Raw genomic sequence first — 18172 nt, forward strand, 5'->3', positions numbered from 1 at the left:
ATTTTATTAATAAAGTTTTAAAATTTTATTTTATTATAAAAATAAAATTTTAAAACTTTAAAAGAAATTAATTCCTAAAGGAAAATAAAAATATAAAGAAACAAAACTAAAAATATAAAGAAATTATTTAAAACTAAAAACTCTCTAAAAATATAAAATAAAAATAATTAAATTTTAATTAAAAAATTATTAAAATCTATTCTACATTAGTCCCCTCCACTTTAAAAAAAAAATCATATCCTCCAGTTGACTGCTAATAAGATAAATTATAATTTAGTTCCACCTTCGTCAATGCCATCTTAGGTAATGATCTCCATTTTTCACCGCTAGAGCTTCAGGATTAGGAAAAACAACAGGATCCACAATAGTCAACAATTTGTCCGACTCTGTCAACGGTGTCCAATCAGATAAGAAGACTCCAATTTCACCCTTGTATGCTGCCTTAAAGGAAAAATTGAATTGGAAAACGAATCAAGGGATAAGTCCATCCCTTGCTGAACCATAACTTCATTTAAATATTTATTTTGAACCCCCAATGTCATCTAAACTTTCTGTCATTAACTTGACCGAACCACCCACAATTCTATTTAAATCTGGATGCACCTTTATAGACACAAGACTCCAGTTAAATTATTGGGCACTTATCATTCACATATGAACACCATTATTGAAGGTGAAGATGCAAGAAAATGTTGAAAAGATTTTCTCAGCCTCTCTTTCTTTATTTAACTTCTATTTATAGAAGTTTATACTTATCCTAATTTTCTGTAGTATGCCCTAGGTTGTAGGTTGAACTATGGACCTCATGGATGATGAGCAGTGACAGTGACGAAGTCTACACCAAACAGGCCCTAGCCCAGGCCTGTTTTCATTATTTTCAACTAAATACAGTTTGGGCCTGAACTATGGACCTCATGGATGATGAGCAGCCCAGTCGGTCGGGTCTGTTGGTTGCACTTGGCCGGCCAGGTCTATTCGTATCTCCCAACTCTTCATTTGCCCCTGTAATGACAGTGACGAAGGCTGTGATTGGACGTGACGGTGTGGGGTGATGTATACGGGCGAGAGCCGTGTTGGGTGCTTTGGTTTTTGAATTGCCATGATTGCTTTTTGACTCCTGACCTCCCCACATGAAGGCCTTAAGCTCCTATAAATTGAAGGTGGCTTTGTCCATTTCCCTCTCTTGTCACTGTCAAGTACATCCTTCGCAATCTCCGTACTCCAATCCTCAAGCTTCCCTCCAGCAAGAGTCTATATTTTTCGACGATCTTCTCTATTTTCCTACTTCTTCTTCTTCTTCTTTTTTTTTTTTTTTTTTTTTTTTGGTGCAGTCTTTTCTCTTTCTCTTTCATTATTTCTTCCATTACCATGGGCATTAACATTGAAGCCATTCATTTTCGTTGTAACACTCTTGACGATGTCACTACCTTTATTCAGACGACAAGGGTGCCAACACCAGAAGATGATGAAATCTTGTTTACCCACTCCCAACTTTGTGTGGTTAGGTTTCCCCTTCATCCTCTATTCCACTCGGTCCTCAATGTCCTAAGGTTGGCCACACTTCAGCTGAATCCTAACTTCTATAGGACCATATCTGCCATGATACTCTTAAACCTGGAACGGGGTCTTCAATTAGACGCGTTTGACCTTCTCTTTTACTACAAAGTGATTAGGACTAGTAGAACTTGCATTTGGTACCATCTCCATCCAATCACCGATCGAAAGATCTATACTAACACTTTTGATTTGGACAAGAATTGGAAGAAAAATCCTATTGTCATTGGGGGCAATTGGAAGTCACCTCAGACCCCTCTACCTATCATACTTAGGGAGCTTAGGATGAGTGCCCATCCAACCTTCACTTCTTACAAAACATATACCTATGAGTGCACATGTGAATAGTGCCTTCCACATTTTTATGGTTTTCTTGCCCATCATTTAAGATTTTTATCTGACTTCTTTGATTTCGAGATTTGTAGAGCAAGGCTTAGGATTCTACAGTCGTTCGTTTGGAACAACATTCCTAAAGCCTCCATTATCTTAACAGAAGAATCTTTAAGGAGAATTGCAATTGCAATAGCCCCTATTCTACCAATGGAAGATACTCCAATCCCCACCTTCGGTAGGGCAAGGAGGAATGAAAGGATTGCCTTTGTCAATCTAAATAACTCTCCTGCTCATCCCTCTTTCTCTATCTCTACCCAGACTGCTTCTTCTCAAGCTGCCTTCGGTTTGGTTTCCATTCCCCCTTCTGCCCTTTTTGATAGAGCTGCTAGCAAGAGACCAGCAGAAGAAGATATGGTGGGTGATGATAGAGGTTTAAGTCAAAGGAGGAGGGGGGGCTTAGGGAATAATGATCAGATAGTGCCATTCGGAGGAACCCCCTCGAGATCCTAATGCCGTCTATCCCAACCTTGAAGCTGCTATCCCCTTTAGGCCAGTCTATATCAGAGATGATGGCTCCATGGTGTCTCTTGATAACACCATGTTCAAAGATGGGCTCACTGCCTTGGCCTACTACAAGAATATGTGGATTCCAAAGGACTTGGAGGCCCATGCCAGACTTAGTAGGGAATAGATGCTCACTTAAATCCCCCTTGGAGCAGTAAAGGTATGATTTTCCCTTTCTTTTCTTCTTCAATAAACTCTTTTGGGGATTAACCCATTAACTTACTTAAACTTTCTAAATGCCTCTATTGGCCTTGTAGACTCTGTCCGGCATTGTAGCTATGCAGAGGACGATTGAGAAGAATGATAGAATAGTCAGTCGGTTAACCTCCAAAATAAAGAAGGACGAGGAAGACCTAAAGGGGGCTGAGACTTAGGGCTGACTGGCCGAAGAGAAGTTCATTGGAACAGACATGCTCAAGTTGAGCTGGTTAGTCAGCTGGAGGCAGAGAGGGTTGCTCGGCTTGCCTTGGAGCAAAAGAATGATAAACTCAAGAGAGAGAGAGTCTATCTTCTTGAGCTCCTGGGTAGAATGAAGGCGGGAAAAAGGGTTACGCAAGAACGGTTCTCTTGGATTGGAGTCATTTGCTATGCCAATGGTTATAGAGATTAGTTCATGGATCATAGCAATCCGACTGACCTTGGTAGGGCATACAATGGTCCGGACGACTATGACCAGGATTTGAAGATTGACCCTCCTGGCACTTCTAGGGATCTTTTTCTCAATGATCTTAAAGAGGTCTTTGCGAAGTGCAAAAAGGTGGTTGAGGCTACAGATGGCTCTTTGACCCCTCCCCCTACTTCTGCTGGAAAGGGTGTGGTGTGCTCGTCGTCAAGCACCGAAGCTTAAAAGATGGACTAAGATGAGTGTGATCAAGTTTTACATTTATAATTTGCCACTACTACCTTTCACTAAAAATATAGTTGGGGCGAGTAGGGATCGTCCCAAGGGATTGGTGGGTCGTATTAGGTTGTGGAATCGAGATTAGGGTCAATAGGTCGAGTGATCAAAAGATTGGTTGGTGATTGAATTATACAAAGATGCAATTTAAACTAAAGTAAACAATTAAATGCAATAGAGAGATCTTGGGGTTTAGAGATCACCACTAAGCATAACTTCTCTAAACCCTTAATGAATGATTAATGAGGGGGAAAACATGTATTACAACAATAGTGTGTGTGTGTGGTTGTTTCAACAAGCTTGGATGACAAATTAAGTATATATTGTCTAAGCAACATAGTGGATAGCATAATATATCAAACTAAGTCATTAATCATTTCTTTAAGCTCACAATCCAAACACATCACAAGGTTAGAGACATATGCTACTTGTTTTCATTAGTATGGAACATCAAACAACAAGCATGGATTGTCCTCCCATTTAACATCTAAACTACAACTTGTGGAGGGAAAAAAATCACACCAATCGCAAAACAACACGTGGCGACAAAAGGTAGCCCGCAAAAAGGCTAAAAGCCCATAATAAGGCATAAGCCTAGCGAAGGAAGGCCTACTTAAAACAAAAGCAGAATAAACAGGCCCAATTCTGACAAGGCCCAAACTCCATAACGCCCACAATAATGTCAAATACAAGATCTGTAGGCATAAATTACCCATGTTTGGGAATAAAAGCCAAGAAACGGCTCCATGTAAATTCCTAAGCTAAAACACACTTATAAATAGAGCCTGAACAAAGGTAAAAGGCATAAGACTCTGAATACAATCATTATCTCAAAGATTTACTTGTTCCCTTCTTAATTTTTTCTGTGTGCTTTCCATAGTCGATCCCTCTAGGTGTTCGGGTATAAAAAATTGCACCCACACAACTACACTACAATTAAGCTAATGACATGAAATTAAACTAATTAAACTAAGGGAGAGACACAATCCATTAAGAAATGAGTATGAATCATCAAATAAACCACAAGAGCATTCTATTAAGCACTATGTCTTGACAATCTCTAGATCTATAGCATCAATACACATAGACATGCATCAATAACACAAAATCTAGAGACAAACATATGAACATCTATTCTAGCATTGAATAAACAAGATCAATTGGACATATGAACATATGATCAATTGATCATATGAACATATGATCAATTGGAAGCATTAAACCACACAAATCATTGAATAAACAAGATCTATGTATATAAAAATGTCAAAACATATATCACAATACAAATCCCCTCAAAAATACATAAATCAAGACGTAGAAAGCATGCTTAGGACTAACTCTAGCCCCAAGAGGATGTCTAGCCATTCATGGATGGTGTCCTCCAACCCTCAAGGGCTAACTCCATGGTAGAAATTGCTCCCCTTCTTGGTTGATGGAATAACTCCACGCTTGTGTCTCTAGCCCCCTCTCTTCTTTTCTTCCTCACTAAGAATATGATATGGAAATTGTGTCAAAAGTCTCTCTCAAGTATATCTCAAGAATGGCTCATATTCCTTATATAGGTAGGTCAAATGTCATACCCAATAGTCTAGGCTCGCACATCAATATTCCTCCAATGATTGCACCATGAGCCAACCTTTAATGAGTTGGATTTTGTCTTTTTTCGGGCTTGAGGAAGTTCGATCGATCGAACTTATGGTGAGATTAATCGAACATGGCTGAGCTCAATCAAACTTAAGCTGGATCGATCCTCTATGGTGGCGCCTTTTTGGATAAGGACAGATTTGAGATATTTTCGGGAAAGAGACAAAAGTGGTATGTGGGGTGGTACAACAGGATAAGATGGAATATTTTTGATCGATCTGAGAATTGTTGGATCAATCGAAATTTGTGGGATCTTTGGATAAGGACAAAATAGTTCAGATCCATCTTAAAGTTCTGAAATCGATTAAAGTTGGATCGATCGAATATTTCCTGAGATCGATCGAACTTGCTGAATTTCCACCACTTGCTTGCTTTTGCTCCCACTTTGCTCCTTTCTTTGATTCATCTCAAGTTTGCTTTAATTATGCTCTTATTTAGCTGAGTTAGCTTATTTTGGGGATAAGCACCTAAAAAGGCCAATAACACGAAATTAGTCTAAAATGGGAAAGTAAGATAGATAAAGGTCCTAGAATACCTAAGCTTAAGGGGTTTAAATGCGTACTTTTCAGTGCTCATCACACCCCTAAACTTAAATATTGCTAGTCCCAAGCAATGAACTAGAAATTAAAGGAATAAAATGAACAACTATACAAGTATGAACTAGAAATCAATAAAAGGATAATGCCACTTTTGTAGGGAACACGATTACATTTAGCATATGCAACAAGCTTTTTAAACCCCTAGGTTACCCCTAGTGGACGAGTGAAGTCTCGTGAGGGTTTCCAGAAATGATACCCACAAACATTAAGCTCATTCTTTCAAAAGAGGCACCAATATTGCAAACAAGCATTGGGAGAAAACTACCTTAAGTATGCAATTTTTCAACCCTTTCCAAGCAATCTCCCAAAATTTCAATATCAAGCAAGCAAGTATGGTCCTCCACACATCAAGAAAATGATCATGCAAATCAAAACAACACTAGAATCCTTTTTGAGTGGACCGGCATCAAGTCTGTTGCTATCTAAGCCAATTAAAGAAATGATCACATCCTTACCCTCAAACTAGCATACAAATCTAGTACCGATCATCAAGACAAAGAGTGGACTTTTTATTAAAGTTTTATTGTTCTAGGTGCGCTTATTCTTTCCACTTCTTTATTTTTTTTTTATTTTTTTCTAATCCTAAGGATCAAAGATGGAAGCATAGTATAATGTGTTGATCTATTAAGCTTTCTAACGATCCACGAGGTCGAGCGTTAGGTCAATGACTCCCAAACTAGATGGCTTTAGGGCACTAGGTGTTTAAACACCCCTAAGGACTTACAAACTCAAATCAACTAGGCTACAAATCAAAACAACCTCTATCTAACCATTTCCCACTTCTCACATTTTGGGAGATGTCCTCACTTTTTTATTGCTTTTGCAACTTTTTTTTTTCTTCTTCTTCTTCTTCCTTTTTTTTTTTTTTTTTCAAGTTCAATTATTAACCTAGAGTTTGGGCCCTCCACCTTTCGGTGTGAGAAATTTAGTGCTTGATGAGGCTAGAATCTCGGATCTCGGCTACTCAATGAAAAGGGTTTGTTATCCACCTTTATCAAGAATGAAAGTTTTCAATGCACTACCAGCTCAATTGGGATATAACCAATTCAATAATCAACAAAGCATGTACCCCACAAATGAATGCTAGTGTGCGCCTGTGCTAGTGTAGAATCCTAAAGTGAATCTCAAAACAATCACAAAATCTGCATAATGTGGATCACAAGTGCAAGCTGATATCAATCTTTCAAAAAATTTACTCCTAAATGGCATCCACAAGGCATACAAGGAGTATTGGACTCTCAAGTTGAACAATTTTTAAATTTTAAGCAATATAGTCCTGAAAAGATAAAAATCATAGCTAGTTACGACCAATCATAGAAAATTTCTCAAATACACAAGTCATGCTCAAAATTTTGAATTGAAAGCAAATACTGCAATTAACACCATTACCCCCCAAACTTAAATAGCATAGTGTCCTCAATGTGCAAAGAGAACAAAGGAAAAAGTATACCAGTGCAGCTAAACAAAGAATTATCGGGACACAAGTATCCAAAACGGGTGGTATAACCCCCCCAAACTTGGGACTAACTATGGTCCTGAAAAGATGGCACTAGGATAAAAGTCATCAGATAACAAAAGGGATAATAATAGTGTATAGCGGACATGCAAGTGTAAATGGGATAGTCAAATAAAGTAATGAGAGAGAATAAGGATGGTCCTGAAAATTTTGTAGCACTCTCTCACTGAAATCACTAGAATGCACCTGATGGAGTTAGACAGATAAATATATCAATAGACAATATAACATCCAAAAACAAAGTATGTATAAAATAAGAACAGTATATGGTACATCGCAGTAGAGGGCCGATAGACCGGCCGTAAAAATATAACAGTTTCAGAAATATAACAGTCAAATCACAGATATAAAATGAGAAGGAGATATAAAAATCATGAAGAGGAGGTAGGACGAGCAGGGCGTATTTCGCAGATATCTCTGGATATGCCCTACAGTGCAGCTAGGACGTCTGAGTGGAGAGATGTCATATCTATGCTGAAGGAGACGACATCTGCTTTGAGAGAGACAACATCTGCCTGGGGAGAGACAACCTCACCCTCCAATGTCTGAAAACGCTCTCCTAAGCCAGGTGTCTGAGCTGGAGCCTCAGGTATGACTAGATCATGAAACTGCGGTATGTCCTGAGTCTACTCTTGAGAATGAACTGGTGACCCTGCTGGAGAGTGATGCGGAAGCTCCTCTGCTAGCGGCTCTCGCTCTAAATCAATATCTATATGCTCATCAGCAACCATTGGTGGGTCTGCTGGACCGGCTGCTGCTGCTGCCTGCTCCATCTCCTCTATCTCAAGCTCTTCAGCTGCCTCTACAGTATCCTCCTGTAGACTCTTAATAAGAGCCTTGTAGCTTTTATCCCAGTCCTTCTTCTTGAACAAGCAGGCCCCAGCCTCAGTACGCTACTGGTGCTGGAAGGGATAGCGCTGGTCCCACAATATCTGTGTAATGAGATGGCTAAATGGGAAAAACTTAGCCCGTTTGGGCTTGGCCTTGCTGATGTGATCAACATATAACTCATCATAACGCTCCAGATGAGTGTAGGAATGGATAGCCAATGCCCTGTACAGAAGGTGTACAGAGCTGTCAGATAGTCGTCGCACCTCTATATCTTGTGGCCGGCCATGAATACATTTCGGAATAAAACTGAATCGAAGAACCACAAGTCGTCTTGCAGATAAGTGCGCGTGGAAAAAGTTTCGCTAGCTGCATAGTGACCTATGAGTGCCACTGCCATGTCGGCATAGGAAGGCCTCCATAGAGTAGGATATGTAGCCCCGAGATCAGGAGGGCAGACATGTGGACATCGGCAAGATCTGGATAGAGTGTCCATAGTGATACTGATAGGGTGGCCGTCAATGGTAGTCCGCAGCTCCCTCAGGTTACTCGGGGCAGGTCGAAGGTTCTGCAAGAACATCTGGACCAACCTCGGGTACATTGGATATGTAACAGGTGCTAATATGGCTGAAATGCCCCCCTGGTCTATGTCATCATATGCTGCTCTGGTAAGACTAGACCGGGAAAAGAAGTCTATATCGAAGACCGACTCATGCGTCACCTAAAGGCGTGAGTATCTTGGCAATGGTCAGTCTAAATCCTGGGCTGGCTGAGCTGGTGGTGGTGATGGAGATGGTACATACTCAGCCTCAGCTGAAGAAGATGATGCGGCAGCCGAAGACTATAGTCTAGAGTCAACGGATAGGGACTGAGCTGTATCTGCCTCTGGCTAGTCCTATATCTACTCTGGCTCTGGCTCAAGCTCAGGAATGGGGTCCTGGACATGAGATAGACTTGCCTGGTCATCTAATCTCCGCCTAACTTTGCGATGATAATGTCCACGGGCAACAGTCTTGACCCTAGCAATGGCCTGCAAAATAAAAAGAAACTCAAAACGGAAGTCAATGCCGGTATGAAAAATTAAAGCACAGTTTATAGAATCATGTATGTCAAATAAAATAGACAAAACAAATAAGGAACATGAATCTATTGAAGTGACAATGAATAAGTGACATGATGTGAAGCATGCTAGATAGTATAAGTACGAAATGCATCTAATATGGAAAACACAGGCATTGGGCATGTATGAGATAGTATGAAATCACAAAAGATGGTGTGTAAAGTGTATATGCAAATCTGTGAAGTTCGATCGATCACAAAAATGTGAGATTGATATAAGTTCGATCGATCTTGAATAAATGAGATCGATCTATGGTGTGTGAAGTGTATATGCAAATCTGTGAAGTTCGATAGATCAAAAAAATGTGAGATTGATATAAGTTCGATCGATCTTGAATAAGTGAGATCGATCTATCTCAGAAAAAGTTCGATCGATCGAACTGTGAGGTGAAATTCGAAAAGTCACAGATCTGTGACGTAGATGGCACGGGGGCCTCATAAGCAAGTTTGTGGGACCCACAACACAACAAATCAACAATTTTGGTCACTTATTAGGCCCGTGACCCCCAAAATCAAAAATTAAAATATAAAATATAAAATTGATATATATACATATATATACACATATATATAGTGGGTCAAAACTTCAAAAATGGCAAGATATAATCATGGCATCTCAGATCTAAGCATGGAAACAGTGATGACATCAAAATAAAGCTTCGAAATAAAAAAGGGATCTCGGATGTTACCCCAAACCGAGAGAGAATATGAGATGCGAATGAAATCCAAGATCCGGGATGAGATGAAGTCGCCGAAGCACTCACTGGAGATGGAAGAGAAGGTTTGCAGCGGCGATGGGGTCTAGGGTTTCAAGATCGATTTCTTTGAAATCGATCGAATGACCCTAGGTTTGATTTTTAAAAGCATTCCCTCTTCAGTTCGATCGATCGAACTGAAATCTTAGATCGATCGAACTAGTATCGATCTCTCCTCACTAAAAGACAAAATTGTTTTTGAAGCTTTTGAATTTTTGAAAATTAAAAATGAAAAATTTTTATTTTTATTTTTATTTTTGGATTTTTGAAAAATAAAACTAAATAAAATAAAAATAAACTAAGTAAAATAAAAGAAAACAAAAGAATTATTTTTTTTGGGAATTTTTGAAATATAAAATAAAAGAAAAGAAAAGAAAAGAAAATATTTTTGGGATTTTTGAAAAATAATAGACAAAAAAAAAAAAATAAAAAAAAAATACAAGAAATAAAAGTATTTTTGAAAACTTTAAAAACCCTTTTTTTTTTTTAATTCAGAATAAAATATTTTTGGAGTTTTTTTCAATTTAAAATTAAAAACAAAAGTCAAACTTAAAGTCAAAACAGTAAATCAAAGAACAGAGATCGATCTCAGAAAGAGTCAGATCGATCGAACATGCAAAAACCTGCAGACATGTTCGAACGATGGGACAGAGAGGCCTTTGGATGCAGGTTGGATACAGGTTCAAAATTTTTGTAAGTATTGAGACTGCAGATCGATCCAAGACGAATTTGAATCGATCAAAGAATTTACGATCGATCAGATAGAGAGCTAAAATATGCAGGTTTTCTTCAAACGATTGGACAGAGAGATGATTGGATGCAGGTATAGATGCAGGTATAGAGTTCGATCGATCGAACCTCTTTTGAGATCGATCGAACAGGAACAAAATGTCCATTTTCAACATGAAAATGCATGCAATCCTAATCACAGTTCCAAGCAATGTATATGAACCTAAAGCAAATAACTAGACTTCGTAAGAAATGAAATTTAAAATAGAAATGAGGGAGGAATAGGGTTGTGACACCCTACGAAATGCATTAGTCTTTAACGTCTCTAGTAAGACGTTGGGCTCGTTTAGATCGGATCAAACATCTTGTAGTGCATTGTGATACCCTTGGATCCAAGACACGGGTTGATCAGGCCCAGGCCCAAACCTGAGGGATATCAGACAATTAATACTTTAAATGAACACTGAATACAAAAAGAATTTAAGAAACAAAAGTTTAAAGCTGAATGAAAACTAAAATATAATCCTTTAAATTAAATACTTAAAATCCCACATAATAAAGATTTAAATAATCCAACTCCAAAACCTCCAAGGGTACAATTCGGGAATCCATCTAGTGGACCCCTAAAAGAAAAACCAAACTAAACTAAAACTAGAAAAAATCCATAATTAAATCATAGAGGGAGATCCTACGTTGTCGAAAGAATGAGTGACCGTCTCTGCTCAGCACGAACAAGTTTAAGCCTGGAACTGGCGTACACCTGAAAAATAGGAGTGGGTCAGGCCCATGAACAAGTTCTATCCTACTACAATCCAAGCAGAGACTCGCTACGCATATACATTCTAATCAACTCAACAATAACTAAATAGTCCGTAGATATATATATATATATATATATATATATATATATATATATATATATATATATATTCACACTACAGGACTTTCACTGGACTACAGGCCTATCTCAACCTGACTAGTAGGCACCGTGCAAAGCGCACCTGAAGTGGGCATGACTACTTAGACCTAGTAGGGTACACATCAAACCATCGTAGCCAGTTATGCATCCCCATGCATATACACTCCTTAACCAACGACTCTGAGACTCAGGCTTATATCGTGGTACCATAAATATATATTTAAAATCCGTTCCCATCCATCCGTAAGAAACCTAGTTTAGTCGTTCAGCGTAATCAGCCGCACAGACTAACATATAAGGAGGACTCTATTTATTAAAATCCGTACCCTTATTCCAAAATAGGTATGACTTAGCAATTTGAGCTAAACCAACCCTAATACGTCACCGTCCCATACCGGTGCATACCATTCATCCATCCAGTAGTTGACATTACAAATAAGGAATGTATACATCAAACTAATCCATAACTACAACAATTGATAATATAACTATGTAAATATAAATATCAATTGTTCCAAAAATACCTAGTCAATGGGTATAGCAAACTGAACCAAAAGAAGCATACATAGAAATATAAACTAACATGCTTACTCCAGTAACTGATAAATCTAAATAATGAGATACATCAATTAATTTCATGACAAGCATAATACAAATAGACAATCCATCATGCTCATACTATACCAACCCATTAATTGATGCTATAAATGATAAAAAGATACACATCAATTAATCCTCAGTAAACATGACAAAAATAAAGAATTTGACATGCATATTTTACATCATTGATACCTAATTAGAGACGAATAATCCTTGATAGAAAATTTATAAATTAAGTTCCAGCAATTTAAACATCCATAGTCAAATTCAGTATATGTAAGTTGTTAAGAAATTCTTATTATTCAAATTTCTAACAATCTAGAACTGGGTACACCTTATGTGTTTTAAACCACACTTCTAAACCATCCAAAACCTACCATCACAGTCTCTAACTTAAGTCTAAAAACCCAAAAATCCATTCATAGTAGCCCAACCTCGCTGGAAATAGCAGAAAAAAAAATAAAAATAAAGAAAACAAAGAAGCAGGCTAAGTTCCCAACTTAGTCGGCTCGGTTGGTGATGTCGTCTTATTCACTTTCCTTGTGTCCAACGTCTTCCCGATGAACTGTCCTCCTTACCTAGGGTTCCTAAGATCTGAACTAGACTCCAAGGTGTTCTAGAAATAATTAAACCCTTTGTTTAATAATTGACAACAATTGTAACCCGAACTATGCAATAAGGATTTAAAACAAGCAACTTACAGTTCATCAACGTTTACTGTTTAAACAAATCAACCATGAAACCCAGACTTATTTTAATGTTTACCCAATATGTTCCAAACTTAATTTAGTTCCTTGTTCAATAATTCATCGTCAATTTAAATCATGAATTAAGTAAGAAAAATTCAAAACAACCAAGTTTACGCTACATGAAACACATATTGATTTAATTACCTCAGACATGCAAACTAGATTAATGTTTATATTTCTTTACTCCTGAAGTTGTGTTAAGAATGTAAAGAACACGTGCAAAGGGAAATAGTTAGGATTAGAATTTGCCTTACACCGACGTCCGTCTCAATTCTCCGGCGAATCCTCTGTTTGTTCTCTGTTCTTTCCCAGCCGTCTCCAAAACCTCTCTCAACCTTACTATGTCGTAATTTAATTCTAAAACCCTAGGCAGACAACTTAGGTGTGTATTTATAGGCCACCCTAATCCTAGGCTCCTTTAAACCCTAATTTGATTTACTCGGCCCATAGAGAAAACTAGGTTATATTCAATGTCAGCTGCCTATGTAAACTGTAAACCCAATGAAAAGCTATACACAGTCACGTTGAAAAATAATTAATGAATTAACTTAAACTAAATCAAGTCCATTTAAATAATTAAATTAAACAGTTAAACCGGTAACTTTAAGTAAATTAATTCAATTAAAACAACCAAAATAATTAACTATAATTAAATCAATTAAATTAGAACAATTCGATAAGTAAATTCAATTAAATCACAACAATGAAAACCATTAAATAATAACCACAATTAAAGCAACAAAATTACACATATGCACGACAATAACTAAAACTGCAAATTAAACAATAAATTAAATACCAGGACTATCCTTTTGAAATTAAGGGTATTACATTCTTTCCCCCTAATAAAAGGAATTCCGTCCTTAGAATTCGCTCTTACCTTCTTCCAAAATTTTAGGAAATTGCGTGCGAATGACGTCCTCCCATTCCAAGGTAGACTCAGCCTCATTGTGATGACTCCACTGGACACGAACTAAAGGAATAACCTTGTTACGAAGGATTTGATCCCGACGGTCGACAATCTGACACGGTGGTTCCAAATAAGTTGCATCCGGCTGAAACTCAATCTCCCTAACATCGATATACTGATACCGATCCTCATCTGACTGAAATTTCCACAACATGGAAACATGGAACACCTTGTGCACGCGATCCAAATGATCCAGAAGTGCCAACCGATAAGCAATAGCCCCAACGTGATCCGTAATCATGAATGGACCGACAAATCGCGGAGACAACTTCCCTTTTTTCCCAAAACGCATGACACCTTTCATCGACGACACTTTGAGGAGAACCTTATCCCCAACCCTAAACTCCAAAGCACGTGTGGGACGATGATAAGCGCCGAATATTATATATTCAAGCGCCCTAAATTGCATTAGTAAAGTCCGTTGTATGTTAATTTATGTAGATTATCTTCATTTCTATGTTTTTATGCATTTTCAGGTTCAGTGGCCAAAATGGAACAAGAATAAGGCCTTGTGGAATCTTGAGCAACAAAAGGTGCCAATGCTGAATTCTGGCAGCAGTAGAACCTGGACTTTGCTTGCCATTTTGACCTTCCAAACTCGAGAACTGGACTTCCCTCATAACATAAAAGATTTAGGGCTCTGAATTAGCTTTCTAAATCTTCAAACAGTTTGTCATTCAGAGCTCGGAGCAGAGAGTTATGGCCTTATTACCAGAGGTGCGCAGAACTGCCTGGCAGCAATGAAATTCTGCCTTGATCTTCATTTTCGACCAACCATCCTTGAGAATTAGATCTCCACTAAAACATGAAATATTTAGAGCTCTGAATTAGTTTTCTAAATCTTCAAACGGTTCATCATTCGGAGTTCGGAGCGCAAAGTTATGGCTGTTTAACCAAAGTAGGTCTGGGCGGAGCAAGTGAAGCATGGAGCTTTTTACACTAAATTCGAGTGCTCGAGGCCTTGCTTAGAGTGCTCGAATTTTGGGCAGAATGCCCTTCGGAAATGGCTCATTTCAGCCCACTTGTACCTTGGTTTCTTCATTTTGCTTTCCTCTTTAATGAAGTGGTTGGAGATGTTGGTTGGTGGCCTTTTGGTGGTAGATAAGAGGGATATGAGCCACACAATAGCCAGGAGCTTCATTCTACAAGATTAGAGGAGAGAGAAGAGAGCAAAGGAAGGAGAGTTCTTGGAGCAAGAAAGGGGAGCTCGAAAATGGAAGGAGGATCCATGGTTCTTCTTCATTCTAAGGCTCCCATGTGTAACTAACTCCTCCTCTAGGGAGGTAATGGAACCCCTCATTGTAAGCATGCTTTACTTTTGATTCTAGTTTGGGAAAAATAATGTATTTTTGTGGTGATTCCATAATCTAGAACTCTTACTTGATGTAATGAATTGATTTTGATTTAATGATCATGTTGGACCTACTTTCTTGTCTTAGAATGTATGTTTTCATGGTTGTATGGTTTACATTTTCATGGTGACAATGAAGATGAGATTTTTGGAATGGTTTTAATGGCATGTTGTTGAGAGATTTGATAGGCCATAGCTTAGGTTCTTCCCTTGATGGCTTATTCTTAATTCTTAGCTTCATGTGCTCTTATCATGTGATTGATGGTTTGACAATTTCTAGCTTAGTGAACATGTCTTAAATTACACTTTAGTTTAGGTAATTGAGCATGTAAAATCTTTGATAAATTGTTCTTGCCTATTGATTCCATGAATCCTTTGAAGGTAATGTAGTAACCATGAGTAACTACTTATCATAGCCACATATTTATGTCGTTTTTCCCCGTATGAATCATATTCTAGCATGTTTATATTGTAGGTGGTGAAGTTACTTCCCTAGTCTCTTTTACCGACATTTTATCTCTTTTAAATTCTTGCAAGTTTCTAATTTATACAATTTCAATATTCTTAGCTTAAGTGACAAACAACAAAACCTTTATAAACCCTTCATCATTCTAGAAAGATTCTAGACACTAAGGTTGCCGTAAGACTAGCGCAATCCCAGTGGTTCGACTTACCCGACCAATAGCCCTATTTTACAATGATTCTCGTGACTTCTAGTTTCAAATTGTGAATATCGTGCATGTATTAAGCTTAGAAGTCGATAAATTGCAAGCCCTTGTCGAGGCTTTTTCAATTGTGTATTTTCAATTCCAAGCATCGGTCCTTGTCGTGGCCATTTATTTTCTGTCTTGATAATTGAGGAGAAAGGGAACATCGTATGTGGAGTTGATGATAAAGATTTGTTGCGATGATGTTGTTGTGAATTGTTGATGTTTGGCCGTAGGTCACTCTCTCTTCCCACACTTGACTCGCCTATTGATATAAATTCACTTGAAAGAACTCTTAGACGAAACCTTAGGGAACCCACTCTTACAAGGGACCTTGAAACTGAATTCAATATAATGGGGGATAACGTAGGAAATCCAGGGAATAAAAGGGCTGAAATTCCTAATGTAGAACCAATGACTCTTAAAGATCATTTCATTCCTACCACCTATGCTTCTCCTTCTTGCATAGTAATGCCAAACATAGATGCAGCTCAATATGAGATCAAATCAAGCACCATCCAAATGCTTCCATCATTTCATGGCTTTGATAATGAAGATCCATATAAGCATCTTGATGAGTTCCTTGAAATCTGTTCGACCATCCGGTTGCGAGGTTTTCCGGATAATGCACTTCATCTCCATCTTTTCCCATTCTCCCTAAAGGATAGGGCAAAATATTGGTTGAACTCCCTTGCTCCCAATTCCATTACTTCTTGGGCTCAATTGCAACAAGAATTCCTTAAGAAGTATTATCCGGTGAGTAAAACCAACCAAATGAGGTGTTCCATTCTAAGCTTTTCTCAAATTGATGGAGAATAACTCCATGAGACTTGGGAAAGGCTACAAGATCTTCTTCGGAAATGTCCTCATCATTTGATCCCAAAATGGCAATTAGTGCAAGCTTTCTATACCGGCTTGACCGAAACCCATAGATTCATGGTTGATTCTTCTTGTGGTGGGATGTTCATGTCCAAGAATGCGGATGAGGCTTGGACCCTACTTGAGAATTTAAGCGAAAATTCACTTCAACATAATTCTCGTAGGGCTCCGGCCTCAACCAATGCAAAGAACACCAACCTTTCTCAACCAAAATCTATAAGGGAGGAATCATATCAAGTGGATGCCATAGCTCATAAATTCTACCAATTGATGGCACCACATCTTCCTCCTTCATTGTCTCAAAATTCGGCAAGTTCGGTTTGTGCCTCATGTAATAGTCCATTTCATCTCTCGGAAGATTGCCCCACACCGGAGCAATTTCCCAATCCCAACCAAGAGCAAGCTAATGCCATGTTCTCACGGCCCGGGAACAATCCATATTCCAACACCTACAATCCGGGTTGGCGAGACCATCCGAATTTTTCGTGGAGGCAACAAGCCCCACAAAATTCCCAACTTCAAAATCAAGGGCCTCAAAATCAGCCCTCTTCTCAATATCAAGGTAGGCCTTTCCAAGCCTCTTCAAGCTACCAACCTCCATACAATCCAAATGTCTCCACTCAACCTCCTGTGAATCCAATTGATGAGATAGTGGCTGCAAACAAGCAAATGATGGAATCATTAAATGTGCAAATGATGGAATCATTAAACAAGCAAATCATAGATTCCAACAAGCATCTCTTGACATCCTTGCAACCTACTCTCCAAATGGTTCACTCCCATACTCAATCCATAGCTAGGCTCGAAAATCAAATGGGACAAATAGCTAACCAAGTGAACCAACTTCTTCAAAAAGACAAGGGTAAGCTTCCCACTCAACCATTTGAAAATCCTAGAGGAATGCATGTGATTGATGAAACCCCTCCTCTGAGTGGGCCGACTCATGAACAAGTTCAAGCTATCACCACCCTTCGGAGTGGTAGAGTGGTTGACAACAAGGTTGATGGAGACACAAGTGAGAAAAACCCTCCGTTGAAAAATCCAAATTCAAGCTCTTCAAGTCCAAATCCAAGTTCTTCTTGTCCAAATACCATTCACGGAAGTCCCACGCATGTCACCCCAAATGTGGAAACTACTTATGAGCCAAAAGCTCCGTTCCCTCAACGTCTTCAAGAGTCGACACATTTTGGGAATAAGAATTGCAAAATTCAAGACATGTGGGAGGTCTTTAGGCAAGTAAAGATCAATCTTCCTCTCTTGGATGCTATCAAGCAAATTCCTCCCTATGCAAAATTCCTTAAGGATTTGTGCACTCAAAAGCGCACTTCCAGAAGTCATTTACCAAAGAAAGTGAGGTTAACCGAAAATGTTAGTGCGATCATTCAGCACAGCACTCCTCCGAAGTATAAGGATCCGGGTGCCCCCACAATCTCTTGTGTCATTGGTGACAACAAA

Source organism: Cornus florida, unplaced genomic scaffold (assembly GCF_030987335.1).
Source record: "Cornus florida cultivar Cherokee Brave unplaced genomic scaffold, ASM3098733v1 CherokeeBrave_3.0.0_Hap2_Chr05, whole genome shotgun sequence".
In the NCBI taxonomy this organism is placed as follows: Eukaryota; Viridiplantae; Streptophyta; class Magnoliopsida; order Cornales; family Cornaceae; genus Cornus; species Cornus florida.